The sequence below is a fragment of the Hordeum vulgare genome, chromosome 6H (genome assembly GCF_904849725.1).
Source record: "Hordeum vulgare subsp. vulgare chromosome 6H, MorexV3_pseudomolecules_assembly, whole genome shotgun sequence".
Taxonomy (NCBI): Eukaryota; Viridiplantae; Streptophyta; class Magnoliopsida; order Poales; family Poaceae; genus Hordeum; species Hordeum vulgare.
In genome coordinates, this window is record NC_058523.1 from 247,699,891 (window position 1) to 247,718,280 (window position 18,390).

Genomic DNA, 18,390 nt, shown 5'->3' on the forward strand with positions numbered 1-18,390 from the left:
TGATTCTATATTTGTATCACTGATGGTTTGATTGATCTTTTCTTTTCTACTCATCTGAGCTGAACACAACCTTGTCTGGCCATTTGTATTTGTCTATGATTTCAAGTGTTAACTTTATGATGGAGCTAACTGATCCATTAGAGCATGAAGGTTATATGAAGTGCAGTTTTTTTCCATGAAGTGCAAAGTGCTATCTATCTAGAAGGTTGCATGAAGTACAGTTTTTTGCCCTGCTAACTAATAATGTTTGTAACTTCTTTTAGGTTGGTGTTATCATTGGAAAAGCTAGAGAAACTATAAAGCATATCCAACTTCAGTCAGGGTCAAAGATCCAAGTAACAAGGGACATGTATGTTCAACCCGGGTCACAAACAAGATTGGTTGATCTTTCGGGCACTCCTGACCACATAAGCAGTGTTGAGCAGTTGATAAGTGATGTTCTTGCAGAGGTACTGTGATATCTTTCTTATGGTCAGGACTTCAGATTTAGTTGTGCATGCATTTATTCAACTATACTTGTCATGTGACCTTCTGCAGGCTAATGATGGCTCATTTGGCACTATCCCTACTTGGAAGTACAATGCACCTCAACCTAGCGCTGAGCAATTCCAAATGCAAATTGCTAACAACAAGGTAAATTGATTGCTTTCTAGAACTGGCTTTGTTTGTCAAACTTTGAAAATCATACGATGCCCCAATATAGTAATGAGGGTTTCTTGTAAGCTTCCCAGCTGATATTATATCACTGACTTCACTTTCTTTGATGGTGAAAATTGTTGGAAATATGAGCAATTTACCATAGGATTTTATTAACACAAAAGGTAGATAAAAGATGACTATCATAATAGAGGTGAAACAAGTCATGTAATATAAAGAAGAGATAGCAAAAGGCATGTGCACATATGAACTAAAAGAGAACATATGTAGAACAAAGGCTAGAACCAGAAACGGTAGTGCAAGATACTGAGGTAAGATATTAAACAGAGAGAACACGAAGACATACGGAATAGCTCCGGAAGCACTTGTCTTGGGGTTGGTGTTCTCACCAGCCATGTCGTCGAAGAGGTTCTCGACGTCGGGGAAGAAGTAGTCGTCGGGGACTTAGTCATCGGAGGATATTAAATACAAATCCTTCTGTCGCCTCTTGAGCTTGCGTTGGTTTTTGCCTTGAAGAGGAAAGAGTGATGCAACACAGGAGCAGTAAGAATTTATAGGCGAAGAGGTAGGGCAGACGAGCCATAGGGTGCCCACAAGCCTGCTAGGCGCGAGCCCCCTGGCCGTGCCTAGGGGGCTTGTGGGGTCCCCTGGTGGCCCCTGCCTTGGTTCTCAAGTCTCGTGTGTATCTTCTGTTCCGGAAAAAATCTTTTCGGAAGTTTTATTCCGTTTGGACAACGTTTAAAATCCTCCTCTAAAAAGGGTCAAGAACACGGAAAAACAGGAGCTAGCACTTCGCACTGAGTTAATAAGTTAGTCCCAGAAAAGATATAAAAGGCATATAAAACATCCAAAGTTTGATAAGATAATAGCATGAAACCATAAAAAATTATAGATACGTTGGAGACGTATCAAGCATCCCCAAGCTTAACTCCTGCTCGTCCTCTAGTAGGGAAGTGATAAAGACTGAATTTTTGATGTGGAATGCTACCTAGCATAGTTGTCCTTTGTAACTTCTTTCATGTGACATGAATGTTCAGATCCCTAAGATTCAAAACAATAGTTTGCTATTGACATGAGAACAATAATACTTCAAGCAAACTAGCAAGGTAATCATGAACTTTCGAAATAACAAGGCCAAAGAAAGTTATCCCAACACAATCATATAGTCTGGCTATGCTCCACTATCCCCACACAACTAATTTAATTCATGCACAACCCCGGTATTGGCCAAGTAATTATTTTTGCATTCTTACTTTCTCAAACCTTTTTCAACTATCATGCAATACTTGAGCGTGAGCCATGGATATAGCACTATAGGTGGAATAGAGTGTGGTGGTGGTGGTGAGACAAAAAGGAGGAGATGGTCACATTGACTCCGCGTATCAAGGGGCTATGGAGCTGCCCATTAATAGATCTCAATGTGAATGAGTAGGGATTGCCATACAAAGGATGCACTAGAGTTATAAGTATGTGAAAGCTCAAAAGGAGAACTAGTGGGTGTGCATCCAACTTGCATGCTCACGAAGACCTAGGGCAATTTGAGGAAGCCCATCCTTGGAATATACAAGCCAAGTTATATAATTAAAATTCCCAGTAGCATATGGTGGTGACAAAACAAGAGGCTCGCAATCATGAAGAACATGGTGCTATTATGAAGCACAAGTGTGGAAAAAGATAGTAGCATTGTCCCTTCTCTCTTTTTCTCTCTTTCTTTATTTGGGCTCTTTGGCCTCTTTTTCTCTTTTTTTTATTTGGGCTCTTCGGCCTCTTTTTTTTCCTCACATGGGACAATGCTCTAATAATGATGATCATCACACTTTTATTTACTCACAGCTCAAAGCTTAGAACGATGATGACTCTATAGGAAATGCTTCCGGTGTAACGGATGTGCAACGATCTAGCTTGGCGTATGTCATTGAAACATCTCGCTAGCTATTTTACGATCATGCAATGGCAATATGAGAGTGACGGCACAAGTCATGAGACGGAACGGTGGGAGTTGCATGGCAATATATCTCGGAATGGCTATGAAAATGCCATAGTAGGTAGGTATGGTGCCATATCACGTTTCCCCCTCGCGCGCGCCCTCGCCTCCAGCGCCCCTCCTGACGCCTGCTCCGCCCTCGCCTACCGCCGGTCGCCAGCCGCCCTGCCGCCGCCGAGCAGCCCTGCCCGCCCCCGCTCGCCTCCCTGCGTCGCAGCGCCGGCATCTTCCCCGCGACCGCCTCGCCCCCGCGCGCCATGGCTGTCGCCCCCGCCATGGCCTTCGCACCAGCAACCCCTGCTCGCCGGTGCCTCCATGCCCGAGTGCCCTGCTCCGCCCCGCCGTGCTCCTCTCCTTGCCGCCGCCGGCTTCCCCATGACCTCGGCTCGCCAGCAACTCCTCCGCCGCCCTGCCCGTGCTGGCCTCCCGTCGCCGGTGCGCCGCCCCGCCAAGGCCTCTCCTCCGTCGCGCCGCCTGGCCTCGTCGGTCCCAGCGTGCCGCCTCGCCGCCGTTTTCCCTCGACCCGGCCTCCTCCTCCAGGTCATCCGTGCGCGCCAAGTTCTCCAGGCTCGGCCTCCTGCTCCTCCTGTCGTGCTGATGCCGCTGCTTGTCCCCGTCGCTATGCTGTTGCTATTGTGTGATGCTGCTCGCCCCGTCGCTGTAGCTGCTTGCTGTGTTTTGCTGTTGTGCGTGCTGCCCTATTGCGTGTAGCTGCAGCGTTGCTTGCTGCTGTGGTTGTGCCCGCTTGCTTGCCTTGCGAATTGTTGCTGCCGTGTAGCTGCGTTGGTGGCTGATGGCTAATTTTGCCGCTGCATGTGCTTGCCTAGTTACTCGTTGCTGCTTGGGTGCTTGGCTGCTGTCTGTAGCTGTTGCATGCATACCGCTTTGCTAGCTTGCTTTGCTAGCTTGCATTGCTGCGCTTTGCTGCTAGCCGTTGATGTAGTTTTGCTGCTTGCCTTGCTAGTTAGGCTAGGTGCTGCTAGCTTGCTAGCTTGCTGTGGCAAGTTGCTGCTGTTAGATGGTGGCATGTTGCTGTTGAGTCGCCGTTGCCTGCTTGTCGTACTGTGCTGATGATTGTTGCTGCCGCCGGTGTTGCTATGGTGTCGTTGCTTTCCATCCCCGAAGTTCGCAGCACCATCCCCTCCTTCATGGGACCGAGATGAACGGCGAGTACCACGACGCCCCGACGACCCCCGGACATCCACGGATTCGTGAACGTCTACCAACGCCGAAGACCTGAGAACCACGACACCGAGCGAACGACTACCGTCGACGAGACCGTGTACCACTACTTCAACTACCGGCGCGTGTACCACGACTTCCACGACGACCACGACGTCCGCTTCGACTGAACCCCTCCGACTCGCACGCGTCGAAGGTATACCGATGGGACATGTCGTGTACCGTGTGCTAATGATGTATGAAAGTATGAGTTGTTTGAGTTGAATGCATGTATGCACCGTATGTATGCACTGTTTGGTTGCCCGTGCACGTTGTCTTCCTTTTCGTCGTGCCCTCGACACATGGGAACCCGGTAGTCGGGATCACCCCATCTTTACTTAGCGTTCCCGCATGCGCTCCCTATTCGTTGTCACCGATAGCCCGTTGAGTTATCGGGACAGGAACGTTGCCGTGGCATCGTTTCCGATTTGCCGCCATGGTTTCCTCTCGCTCGCCGTGGCGACACCTTGCTTCTTTCCCTTCTTTCCGTGGTGTGATGTCTTGCATGCATGACGCATTCATGGCATATCTACCGTGTGCTGTATGTTCCTTGTGTCGTAGCTCCGATCTTAGTTCCGCGAGTTAAAACGACTAGGATGTCATGTAGGTTCGTCGCTTCACCCTTGCCATGTTAAACAACATTAATTTTGTCGTGTAAATAATCGAGAGTGAATTAAATAATTAAATGTGGAGTTTCATCGATATGCAACCCGTTGCATATCGAGCTTCACTTAAAGTGTAGTGTTTGCGTGAGGTGAATTGCCATGCCATCCCGTGCATCGATGATCTGATCATGCATCATGGTAGGTTTAGCATCATGTTGTGCATCGTGTGGTGAATATTTGTCTTGATGTTTCTTTCCGGTTTGCCCGTCTCGATAAAGCTCCGCAAGCGTGTCGGAATGTGAGGACCCGTTCGACTACGTTGGTTCGCCGACTTCTCGGAGTCATCCTTCTTCCAAGCGGGATCTCAGGCAAGATGATCATTTCCCCAGATACCATTACTATCATTGCCATGCTAGTTATTTCGATGCTATCGATTATGTCTCGTTGCCTACCACATGTTAAATACCAGCCTCTCACAATGCCATGATCACGTTCAACCTGTTCGACCTAGCAAACCACTCTTTGGCTATGTTACTGCTTGCTTAACCTTGTTGTTAGCGTTGCTAGTTGCAGGTGCAGATGCTTCCATGTGATAACATGGGTTCCTTGTCATATCACCATATTTAAATGTTATTTAATTTAATGCACCTATATACTTGGTAAAAGGTGGAAGGCTCGGCCTTTCTAGCCTGGTGTTTTGTTCCACCTTTGCCCCCTTAGTTTTCGGCTACCGGTGTTATGTTCCATAAACGAGCGCTCCTAACACGATCGGGGTTGTTATGGGGACCCCCTTGATAATTCGTTTTAGATTAAAGCTGGTCTGGCACGGCCCAACTTTGGTACTACATTTGCCTAAGAACTAATGAACTGCATAGGGAGTAATTAACCCGAGGAAATTTAATCAACCCCCAGGCCAGTGCTCCTCATGAGTGTTGGCTCCACCTGAGCGATGTCCGGCGCCCCTCTGGTCACCCGGAGGTTTAGCGATCCCGACGTCTAGCTCATCTGTCGTGTCCTGAGAACGAGGTACGCGACTCCTATCGGGATCGTCGACACGTCGGGCGGCCTTGCTGGATTAGTTTTACCTTTGACGAAATATCTTCTGCATCGGGATTCCGGTGATGCTTTGGGTAATCTCAGAGTTGAGGTTTTCCACTAGGGAATCCGACGAGATAGCTAGCTTCGTGATCGACGTTTTCTATGCGGCTTGTGGTAATTTGTGATGGACTAGTTGGAGCACCCCTGTAGGGTTAAATCTTTCGGAAAGTCGTGCCCGCGATTATGTGGCAACGTGGATACTTTGTTTAACACTGGTTCTAGATAACTTGAAGTTAACTTAACTAAAACTTGCCAACTGTGTACGTAACCGTGACTGTCTCTTTCGTGAGTTCTTTCTCCGATCGAGGACACGGTGGGGTTATGTCTGATGTAGGAAAGTGTTCAGGATCATTCATTTGATCATCAGTAGACACGTTCGTTATGCGTAGATCTTCCCCCTCTTATTTCTTGTACTCGTAAGTTTAGCCACCAAATATATGCTTAGCCGCTGCTGCAACCTCACCACTTAACCATACCTCACCCATTAAGCTTTGCTAGTCTTGATACCTTTGGAAATGAGATTGCGGAGTCCCCTGTGGCTCACAGATTACTACAACACCAGTTGCAGGTACAGGTAAAGGTTACTTAACGCGAGCGCGTTGATTGTTCATTTGGAGCTGCTTCTTCTTCTTCTTCTTCTTCTTCTTCATCGATCTAGGACGGGTTCCAGGCCGGCAGTCTGGGATAGCAAGGATGGACGTCGTTCTTCTTTTGTCGTTTGTTTTCGTCCGTAGTCGGACCCTGCTCTTACTCTTGATGATTATGTAATGTACTGATGTGACTCTGATGTAGCCTGTGGCGAGTGTAAGCCAACTCTTTTTATATCTCTTCTTTTCATTACATGTACTTGTAACGATATCCATTCTTGCGACACGACGAGATGCGCTTTTATCCCTGACGAGGCCCTCGTGCCAAATTGAGGATAGGGTCGCATCTTGGGCGTGACACACATAGAGCAAAATTATCTAGCTCAAAAGATATAAGTGAAGCACGATGAGCATTCTAGCAAATTCACAATGTGTGCATGTCTCTCTCAAAAGGTATGCAGCAAGGCTGATTGTGACACAAAAAAAATGGACTCCTACGATACAAGACGCTCCAAGCAAAACACATATCATGTGGTGAATAAAAATATAGCTCCAAGTAATGTTACCGATGGATTGAAGACGAAAGAGGGGATGCCTTCCCGGGGCATCCCCAAGCTTAGGCTTTTTGGTGTCCTTGAATTTGGCTTGTGATGCCTTGGGCATCCCCAAGCTTGATCTCTTTCTACTCTTTGTCCCTTTGTCCATGAGAACATCACCCAAAACTTGAAAACTTCACAACACAAAATTTAAACAGAAACTCGTGATATCATTAGCACAAGAAAACAAACTACCACCGCTTTAGGTAGTGTAGCAAACTTGATTTCTATTTATATTTGTGTTAGATTACTGTATTCTCACTTTTCCATGGCTAGTACCCCCCCTCCCCGATACTACCCATAATTTCATCAAAACAAGCAACCAACTCAACAAAAAACGGAATCTGTCAAAAACAGACCAGTTTGTAGCAATCTGTATACTTCGTATAGTTCTGATTCCTCAAAACTTCTGAAAAATTACGAATGCATGGGCAAAAGGCATATCAACCAGCAGCCAAAAGAATCAACTCAAAAGCTCTTTCCGAATAAAAATGAAAAATAATATCGTGAGCGAAAAGTTTGCGTCTTTTTCCAGCAGGATCAAACAACCATCACCAAGCCTAGTCATAAAGGTTTTGCTTGGCTCAAACACAAAAAGAAACACAAAAACAGAATCATAACAGAATTATGATGGTGTGGACGCAACAAAACAGAAAGAAAAAGATAAATTCATTGGGTTGCCTTCCAACAAGCGCTATTGTTTAACGCCCTTAGCTAGGCATAAGGCGATAGAATCACGTATCGTCGTCTTTGGTGCTCAAACCATAAGTAGTCCTCATCATGGATTCATAAGGCAATCTTATTTTCTTTCTATGAAAATGCTCCATGCCCTTCTTTAAAGGAAATTGAAATCTAATATTCGCCTCCTTCATATCGATGATAGCACCGATAGTCCTTAGGAAAGGTCTACCAAGAATGACAGGGCATGTAGGATTGCAATCAATGTCAAGCACAATGAAATCCACGGGTACATAGTTCCTATTTGCAATAATAAGAACATCATTGATCCTTCCCATGGGTTTCTTGACAGTAGAATCCGCAAGATGCAAATTAAGAGAGCACTCCTCAATCTCATTAAAGCCTAGAACATCACATAAAGACTTTGGAATCGCGGAAACACTAGCACCCAAATCACACAAAGCATTGCATTCATAGTTTTTGATTTTGATTTTGATAGTAGGTTCCCACTCATCATGAAGCTTTCTAGGGATAGAAACTTCCAATTCAAGTTTCTCTTCAAGAGATTTTATCATAGCATCGACGATATGATCGGTAAAGGCCTTGTTTTGGCTATAAGCGTGTGGAGAGTTTAGCATGGATTGCATCAAGGAAATGCATTCAATAAATGAGCAACTATAATAATTGAATTCCTTGAAATCCAAAGTAGTAGTTTCATTACAACTCAAGGTTTTAATATCTTCTACTCCACTTTCAATGCTTTTAGCATCATGATAGATGGACTCCGAATCATTGGGGCGTTTTTCAATCAAGGTGGATTCATATCCAGCCCCATCATCATTAGGTTTGACACAAGAAAACAAAGATTCAATGGGAGTCACACCAAGCACTTTAAGATCTTCGTGATTCTTCTCACGAGAACACGCCCTTTTAAGCCATTCTTGTCTAGCACAAATTTGGGCGGTTCTTTCTATGATCTCACTCATGGAAACACGCATAGCTTTCAAAGTTTCATCCATATTGAACTTGGGAGGAGCACATCTAACTTTCAAAGCATCAATATCACTAGACATTCTACCAACGCTCCTAGCCAAATCGTCAATTTTAAGTAGTTTTTCCTCTATGGACGCATTGAAAATCTTTTGCGAGTTGATAAACGTTTTGATATTACTCTCTAGATCAGAGGGTAATCTATTGTAATTTCCATGAGTATTGTTGTAGGAGTTGCCAAAGTTATTAGAGGGGTTACTAGGAAAAGGCCTAGGAACATAGTTTCCTCTAAAAGCATTGTTCTTGCCAAAATTATTCCTACCAACAAAATTAACGTCCAAGCTAGAGTTGCTACTCTCAATCAAGGAAGACAAGGGCATGTCATTAGGATCTAAAGGAGCACTTCTACTAGCAACCGAATTCATTAACTCATCCATCTTAGCACTCAACGAGTTAATTTCTTCTATAGCATGTACCTTCTTACTAGTAGGTGACCTTTCAGTGTGCCACTGAGAGTAGTTCGTCATGATATTGTCTAGGAGTTTTGTGGCTTCTCCTAACGTGATTTCCATGAACGTTCCACCTGAGGCGGAGTCCAAGATATTTCTAGAAGCGAAATTCAAGCCAGCGTAGAAGATTTGTATAATCATCCAAAGACTCAAGCCATGAGCGGGACAATTTCTAATCATCAATTTCATTCTCTCCCAAGATTGTGCAACATGTTCATGATCAAGTTGCTTAAAATTCATAGTATCATTACAGAGAGAGATAATCTTAGCCGACGGAAAATACATGGATATGTAAGCATCTTTGCACTTATTCCAAGAATCAATACTATTTTTGGGCAAACACGAAAACCAAGTTTTTGCTCGATCTCGCAACGAGAAAGGAAAAAGCTTCAATTTAATCACATCATTATCCACATCTTTCTTCTTTTGCATATCGCAAAGCTCAATGAAGGTATTAAGATGGGATGCGACATCTTCACTAGGAAAGCCGGAGAATTCCTATTTCATAACAAGATTCATCAAAGCAGCATTGATTTCGTATGATTCCGCACTAGTGGCGGGAGCAATCGGAATACTAATAAAATCATTATTATTAGTATTCGAGAAGTCATAAAGTTTGGTGTTTTCAGTCATGGTGACTTCAGCAAGCAAACAAGCACACAAGCGAACAGAAAGCAAGCGAGAGAAAAGGGCAAACGAAAAAGGCAAATATTTTTGTAAAATTTTGTTTTTCAGAAGTGGGGGAGAGGAAAACGAGAGGCAAAAAAAGTAAATGCAAAGGTTGAGTTTGCGACACTTACTTGGATGAGTTCTTGACTTGAACCTCCCCGGCAATGATGCCAGAAATTCTTCTGTTATGGCCACAGAAATCCTTCTGTCGCCTCTTGAGCTTGCGTTGGTTTTTCCCTTGAAGAGGAAAGGGCGATGCAGCACAGGAGCAGTAAGTATTTCACTCAGTTTGAGAACCAAGGTATCAATCCAGTAGGAGAATCGCGCCAAGTCTAGAGTACCTGCGCAAACACAAAAGAGCTTGCACCCAACGCTATAAAGGGGTTGTCAATCCCTTCAAGAATGATCGCAAAGTGAGATCTGAAGGCGGAAAGTGCAACGAAGTAAAATTGTAAGGCTGAAAATATGGTGTGAAGTAGACCCGGGGGCCATATTGTTCACTAGAGGCTTCTCTCAAAATAGCAAATAATACGATATCTAAGGCAATGATCATACATATAGGCATCACGTCCGAGACAAGTCATGACGATATCTAAGGCAATGATCATACATATAGGCATCACGTCCGAGACAAGTAGACCGATACTTTCTGCATCTTCTACTATTACTCCACACATCGACCGCTATCTAGCATGCATCTACTGTATTGAGTTAATGACGAACAGAATAATGCTTTAAGCAAGATGACATGATGTAGAGGAATAAACTCAAACGAATGATGAAAACCCCATCTTTTTACCCTTGATGGCAACAACATGATGCGTGCCTCGCTACCCCTTCTGTCACTGGGTGAGGTCACCACACGGTATGAACCCAAAACCAAGCACTTCTCCCATTGCAAGAATCATAGATCAAGTTGGCCAAACAAAACCCACAACTCGAAGAGAATTACAAGGATATGAAATCATGCATAAAAGAGATCAGAAGAAACTCAAATAAGATTCATAGATAATCTGATCATAAATCCACAATTCATCGGATCTCGACAAACACACCGCAAATAAGATTACATCGGATAGATCTCCATGAAGACCATGGAGAACTTTGTATTGAAGATCCAAGAGAGAGAAGAAGCCATCTAGCTACTCGCTATAGACCCGAAGGTCTATGGTGAACTAGACACGCATATTGGAGAGCTCATGGTGTTGATGAAGAAGCCCTCAGTATCTGAATCTCCCCTCCAGCAGGGCACCAGAACATGCCCCAGATGGGATCTTGCAGAGATAGAAGCTTGCGGCGACAGAAAAGTATTTTCATGGATCTCTCACGCAGTTTCGGAATTTTTCTGAATTTATAGGCGGAAGAGGTAGGGCAGATGATCCACAGGGGGCCCACGAGCCTGCTGGGCGCGGGCCCCCTGGCCGCGCCTAGGGGGCTTGTGGGGTCCCCTGGTGGCCCCTGCCTTGGTTCTCAAATCTCGTGCGTATCTTCTGTTCCGGAAAATATCTTTTCGGAAGTTTTATTCCGTTTGTACACCGTTTAAAATCCTCCTCTGAAAGGGTAAAAAATACGGAAAAACAGGAACTGGCACTTGGCACGGAGTTAATAAGTTAGTCCCAAAAAAGATATAAAAGGCATACAAAACATCCAAAGTTTGATAAGATAATAGCATAGAACCATCAAAAATTATAGATGCGTTGCAGACGTATCAACGTCGGGGAAGAAGTAGTCGTTGGGGAAGTAGTCGTCAGAATCCTTGATGAAGAAGTTAGTAGTCGTGCGGAGTGCTCCCCAAAAACCTTATCACTCTTCTCCCGTACAGGACTCAGAGAGGTGCGGTTTCGGAGGCCTTCTGTCCCAACCTGCGGTGCACGCTGCAAGCTGGGATGGGGAAGACAGCTGCAACATAGAGATTGGAACCGGTGGCGAGAGGAAGAAGTTCTGGTGCGTCTCCTCCCTTTTATAGGCGCAAGAGAACGAGGTGAGTGTTGGAAATATGCCCTAGAGGCAATAATAAATTAGTTATTATTATATTTCTTTGTTCATGATAATCGTTTATTTTCCATGCTATAATTGTATTGATTGGAAACACAATACTTGTGTGGATACATAGACAAAACACTATCCCTAGTATGCCTCTAGTTGACTAGCTCGTTGATCAAAGATGGTCAAGGTTTCCTGACCATAGGCAAGTGTTGTTACTTGATAACGGGATCACATCATTAGGAGAATCATGTGATGGACTAGACCCAAACTGATGAACGTAGCATGTTGATCGTGTCATTTTTTTGCTACTATTTTCTGTGTGTCAAGTATTTATTCCTATGACCATGAGATCATATAACTCACTGGCACCGGAGGAATGCCTTGTGTGTATCAAACGTCACAACGTAATTGGGTGACTATAAAGATGCTCTACAGGTATCTCTGAAGGTGCCCGTTGAGTTAGTATGGATCAACACTGGGATTTGTCACTCCGTGTGACGGAGAGGTATCTCGGGGCCCACTCGGTAATACAACATCACACACAAGCCTTGCAAGAAATGTGACTTAGTGTAAGTCACGGGATCTTCTATTATGGAACGAGTAAAGAGATTTGCCGGTAAATGAGATTGAAATAGGTATGCGGATACTGACGATCGAATCTCGGGCAAGTAACATACCGAAGGACAAAGGGAATGACATACGGGATTATATGAATCCTTGGCACTGAGGTTCAATCGATAAGATCTTCGTAGAATATGTAGGATCCAATATGGGCATCCATGTCCCGCTATTGGATATTGACCGAGGAGTCCCTCGGGTCATGTCTACATAGTTCTCGAATCCGCAGGGTCTGCACACTAAAGGTTCGGCGTTGTTTTATGCGTATTTGAGTTATATGGTCGGTTACCAAATGTTGTTCGGAGTCCCGTATGAGATCAAGGATGTCACGAGGGTTTCCGGAATGGTCTGGAAACGAAGATTGATATATAGGATGACCTCATTTGATTACCGTAAAGTTTTTGGTATTACCGGGAATGTACCGAGAGTGACGAATGGGTTCCGGATGTTCACTGGGGGGCATCCCACCCGGGGGAATCCCATATGCCTTAGGGGTGCCGCACCAGCCCTTAGTGGGCTGGTGGGACAGCCCAAGAGGCCCTATGCGCAGGAGATAGAAAAAATCAAAGAAAAAAAGGGGGAAGTGGGAAGGTAGAGAAGGACTCCACCTTCCAATCCTAGTTGGACTAGGATTGGAGGAGGACTCCTCCTCCCCCCCTTCGGCCGACCCTTGGGGCTCTCTTGAGCCTCAAGGCAGGTCCCTCCCCCTTCCTCCTATATATACTAAGGTATTAAGGCTGATTTGAGACAACTTTGCCACGGCAGCCCGACCACATACCTCCACGGTTTTTCCTCTAGATCGTATTTCTGCGGAGCTCGGGCGGACCCTGCTGAGATAGATCACCACCAACCTCCGGAGCGCCATCACACTGCCGGAGAACTCATCTACCTCTTCGTCTATCTAGCTGGATCAAGAAGGCCGAGATCATCATCGCGTTGTACGTGTGCGGAACGCGGAGGTGCCGTCCTTTCGGCACTAGATCGGAGCGGATCATGGGACGGATCGCGGGACGGTTCATGGGACGGTTCGCGGGGCGGTTAGAGGGACGTGAGGAGGTTCCACTACATCAACCGCGTTTCTTAACGCTTCCTGTTGTGCGATCTACAAGGGTACGTAGATCGGGAATCCCCTCTCGTAGATGGACATCACCATGATAGGTCTTCGTGCGCGTAGGAATTTTTTTGTTTCCCATGCGACATTCCCCAACAGTGGTATCAGAGCTAGGTTCATGCGTAGATGTTATCTCGAGTAGAACACAAAAGTTTTTGTGGGTGGTGATGTGCGATTTGATGCCCTCCTTAGTCTTTTCTTGATTCCGCGGTATTGTAGGATCGAAGCGGCTCGGACCGACATTACTCGTACGCTTACGAGAGACTGGTTTCATCGGTACGACCAACCTGTTGCTCAAAGATGACCGGCGAGTGTCGGTTTCTCCAACTTTAGTTGAACCGGATTTGACTGAGGAGGTCCTTGGAGAGAGGTTAAATAGCAGTTCATACATCTCCGTTGTGGTGTTTGCGTAAGTAAGATGCGATCCTACTAGATACCCATGGCAACCACGTAAAACATGCAACAACAATTAGAGGACGTCTAACTTGTTTTTGCTGGGTATGCTTGTGATATGATATGGCCAACGACGTGATGTGATATATTGGATGTATGAGATGATCATGTTGTAATAGTTAATATCGACTTGCACGTCGATGCTACGGCAACCGGCAGGAGCCATAGGGTTGTCTTTAAACTAACGTTTGTGTTTGCAGATGTGTTTACTATATTGCTAGGACGTAGCTTTAGTAGTAATAGCATAGCATACATGACAACCTCAATGGCGGCACGATGATGGAGATCATGATGATGGGGATCATGGTGTGGCACCGGTGACAAGAAGATCATACTGGTTCTTTGGTGATGGAGATCAAGGAGCACTTGATGATGGCCATATCATGTCACTTATGAATTGCATGTGATGTTAATCCTTTATGCACCTTATCTTGCTTAGAACGACGGTAGCATTATGAGGTGATATCTCACTAAAATTTCAAGACAAAATTGTGTTCTCCCTGACTGTGCCCTATTGAGACAGTTCATCATTTCGAGACACCACGTGATGATCGGGTGTGATAGACTCAACGTTCGCATACAACGGGTGCAAAACAGTTGCACACGCGGAACACTCGGGTTAAGCTTGACGAGCCTAGCATGTGCAAACATGGCCTCGGAACACATGAGACCGAAAGGTCGAGCATGAATCGTATAGTTGATATGATTAGCATAGAGAAGCTTACCACTGAAACTATTCTCGACTCACGTGATGATCGGACTTGAGATAGTGGATTTGGATCATGTACCACTCAAATGACTAGAGAGATGTACTTTTTGAGTGGGAGTTCTTAAGTAATATGATTAAATGAACTAATTGTCATGAACATAGTCTACTGGTCTTTGCGAATTACGATGTAGCTTGCGCTATAGCTCTACTATTTTTATATGTTCCTAGAGAAAATTTAGTTGAAAGTTCATAGTAGCAAACTTTGCGGACTGAGTCTGTAAAACTGAGGATTGTCCTCGTTGCTGCGCAGAAGGCTTATGTCCTTAATGCACCTCGAGCGTCGTCTGTGGATGTTGTGAACATCTGACATACACGTTTCTGATGACTACGCGATAGTTCAGTGCAAAATACTTAATGGCTTAGAAGCAAGGCACCGAAGACGTTTCGAAACGTCACGGAACATAAGGGATGTCCTAAAGAGATGAAATTGTGATTTCATGCTTGTGCCCTTGTTAAGGGGTATGAGACTTCCGACAAGATTCTTTGTCCATGAAGTAAAGGAGAAAAGCTCAATCGTTGAGCGTGTGCTCAGATTGTCTGAGTACGACAATCGCTTGAATCAAGTGGGAGTTAATCTTCCAGATGAGATAGTGATGGTTCTCCAAAGTCACTGTCACCAAGCTGTGAGAGCTTCGTGATAAACTATAACATATCAAGGATAGATACAATGATCCTTGAGCGATTCGCGATGTTTGACACTACAAAAGTAGAAATCAAGAAGGAGCATCAATAGTTGATGGTTAGTAAAACCACTAAGTTTCAAGAAAGGCAAGGGCTAGAAGGGATACTTCGTGAAACGGCAAAACAGTTGCTGCAATAATGAAGAGACCCAATATTAAACCCAAACCCGAGACTAAGTGCTTCTGTTATGAGGGGAACGGTCACTAAGGCAGAGCTACCCTAGATACTTGGTAGATAAGAAGGCTGGCAAAGTCGACAGAAGTATATTTGATACACATGATATTGATGTGTACATTACTAGTACTCCTAGTAGCACGAGGGTATTGGATGCCGGTTCGGTTGCTAAGTGATTAGTAACTCAAAATGAAAGCTGCGGTATAAACGGAGACTAGCTAAAGGCAAGGTGACGATACGTGTTGGAAGTGCTTCCAAGGTTGATCTGATCAAACATCGCACGCTCCCTCTATCATCGAGATTGCTGGTAAAACCTAAATAATTGTTATTTGGTGTTTGCGTTGAGCATGAACATGATTCGATCGTGTTTATTGCAATACGATTATTCATTTAAAGAGAATAATAGTTGTTCTATTTGCTTGAATAATTACCCTCAATGGTTTATTGAATCTCGATCGTAGTGTTACACATGTTCATAATATTGGTGCCAAAAGATACAAAGTAACAATGATAGTACCACTTAGTTGTGGCACCGCCACTTGAGTCATGTGGGTATAAGATGCATGAAGAAGCTCCATGCCGATGGATCTTTGTACTCACTCGTTTTTTAAACGTTTGGGACATGCAAACCATACCTGTTTGTATAAACTGCATGAAGAAACTCCATAGAGATGGATCGTTTGGACTCACTTGATTTTGAATCACTTTAGACATGCAAAACATGCCACATGAAACAAGAGAGTAACTTGTTGGGAGTAATGCATTTTTGATGTGTGCAGTCCAATGAGTGCTAAGGCACGCAGTGGATATCATTATGTTCTTACTTCACTAACGATTTGAGTAGATACATGAGTATTTACTTGATGAATCAAAAGTCTGAAATATTGAAAAGTTCAAAGCAATTTCAGAGTGAAGATCGTCGTGACAAGAGGATAAACTGTCTACGATATGATCATAGAGATGAATATCTGAGTTACGAGTATTTGGTACGCAGTTAAGACAATATGGAAATTGTTTCGCAGTTCATACCACCTCGAACACCATAGTGTGATGTTGTGTCCAAACGTCATAGCCGCGCCCTATTGGATATAGCGCATAATATGATGTCTCTTATCGAATTACCACTCTCGTATATGGGTTATGCATTAGAGACAACCACATTCACTTTAAAATAGGGTACCGCGTATTTCCGTTGAGATGACACAGTATAGACTAAGGTTTAGAGAAATCTAAGATGACGTTTCTTGAATGTATGGGCCTGCAATGCTTATGTGAAAAAGTTTCAGTCTGATAAGCTTGAACCTAAAGCGGATAAAAGCATCTTCATAGGATATCCAAAACAATTGGATACATATCCTATCTCAGATCCGGAAGCAAAGTGTTTGTTTCAAGAAACGGATCCTTTCTCGAGGAAAGGTTTCTCTCGAAAGAATTGAGTGGGAGAGTGGTGGAACTTGATGAGGTTATTGAACCGTCACTTCAATCAGTGTGTAGCAGGGCAGAGGAAGTTGTTCCTGTGGCGCCTACACCAATTGAAGTGGAAGCTGATGATAGTGATCATTGGAGCTTCGGATCAAGCTACTACAAACCTCGTAGGTCGACAAAGGTCGCGTACTACTACAGAGTGGTATGGTAACTCTGTCTTGGAGGTCATGTTGTTGAGCAACAATGAACCTACGAGTTATGGAGAAGCAATGGTGGGCCCGGATTCCGACAAATGGCTGGAGGCCATGAAATCCGAGAGAGGGTCCATGTATAAAACAAAGTGTAGACTTTGGAAGAACTACTTGATGGTAGTAAGGCTATTAAGTAAAGATGGATCTTTAAAAGGAAGACAGACGATGATGGTGATAAGTCGCTATTAACAAAAGCTCGACTTGTCGCAAAAATGTTTTCGACAAGATCAAAGAGTTGACTATGATGTGACTTTCTCACTCGTAGCGATGCTAAAAGTGTGTTGGAATTATGTTAGTAGTTGCTGCATTATATGTGAAATATTGCACATAGGAAGACAAAACATTGTTTCCTCGACGGTTTTCTTGAGGAAAGATTGTATGTGATACAATCAGAAGGTTTTGTCGATCCTAAGGATACTAACAAGCATGCAAGCTCCAGCGATCCTTCTTTGGACTGGTGCAAGCATCTCGGTGTTGGAATATATGCTTTGATGAGTTGATCAAAGCTTTTGGGTTTATACAAGGTTTGTGAGAAACTTGTATTTCCAAAGAAGTGAGTGGGAGCACTATAGAATTTCTGATTAGTATATGTGGTTGAAATTTTTTTGATCAGAAATAATGTAGAATTTCTGTGAAGCATAAAAGGTTGTTTGAAAGGAGTTTTTCAAAGGAATACCTGGATTGAGCTACTTGAACGTTGAGCATCAAGATCTATGGAGATAGATCGAAACGCTTAATAGAAGTTTTAACAAGATACATACCTTGACAAGTTTTTGAAGGAGTTCAAAATAGATCAGCAAAGAAGGAGTTCTTGACTGTGTTGTAAGGTGTGAATTTGAGTGAGACTCAAAACCCGACCACGGCAGAATAAAGAGAATAGACGAAGGTCGTCTTCTATGCCTTAGCCATAGACTCTAAAGTATGCCATGCTGAGTACCGCACCTGATGTGTGCCTTGCAGCAAGTCTGTTAAGAGGTACAGAGAGTGATCCAGGATTGAATCACTGATCAGCGGTCGAAGTTATCCTTAGTAACTAAATGGACTAAGGATTTTTTTCTCGATTATGGAGGTGGTTAAAGAGTTCGTCGTAAAGGGTTACGTCGATGCAAGCTTTGACACTAATCCGAATAACTATGAGTAGTGAAACGGATTCGTATAGTAGAGTAGATATTTGGAGTATTTCCGAATAGCACGTAGTAGCAGCATCTATAAGATGACATAAAGATTTGTAAAGAACACACGGATCTGAAAGTTTCAGAACCGTTGACTAAAACCACTCTCACTAGCAAGACGTGATCAGACCCCAGAACTATATGGGTGTTCAATTC

At 44.0% G+C, this 18,390-nt stretch overlaps 1 pseudogene; it reads left to right on the forward strand.

Annotated features, from left to right (window-relative positions):
- Nucleotides 1-18,390, forward strand: part of LOC123405356 — a 68,949-nt pseudogene that overhangs the window by 770 nt on the left and 49,789 nt on the right.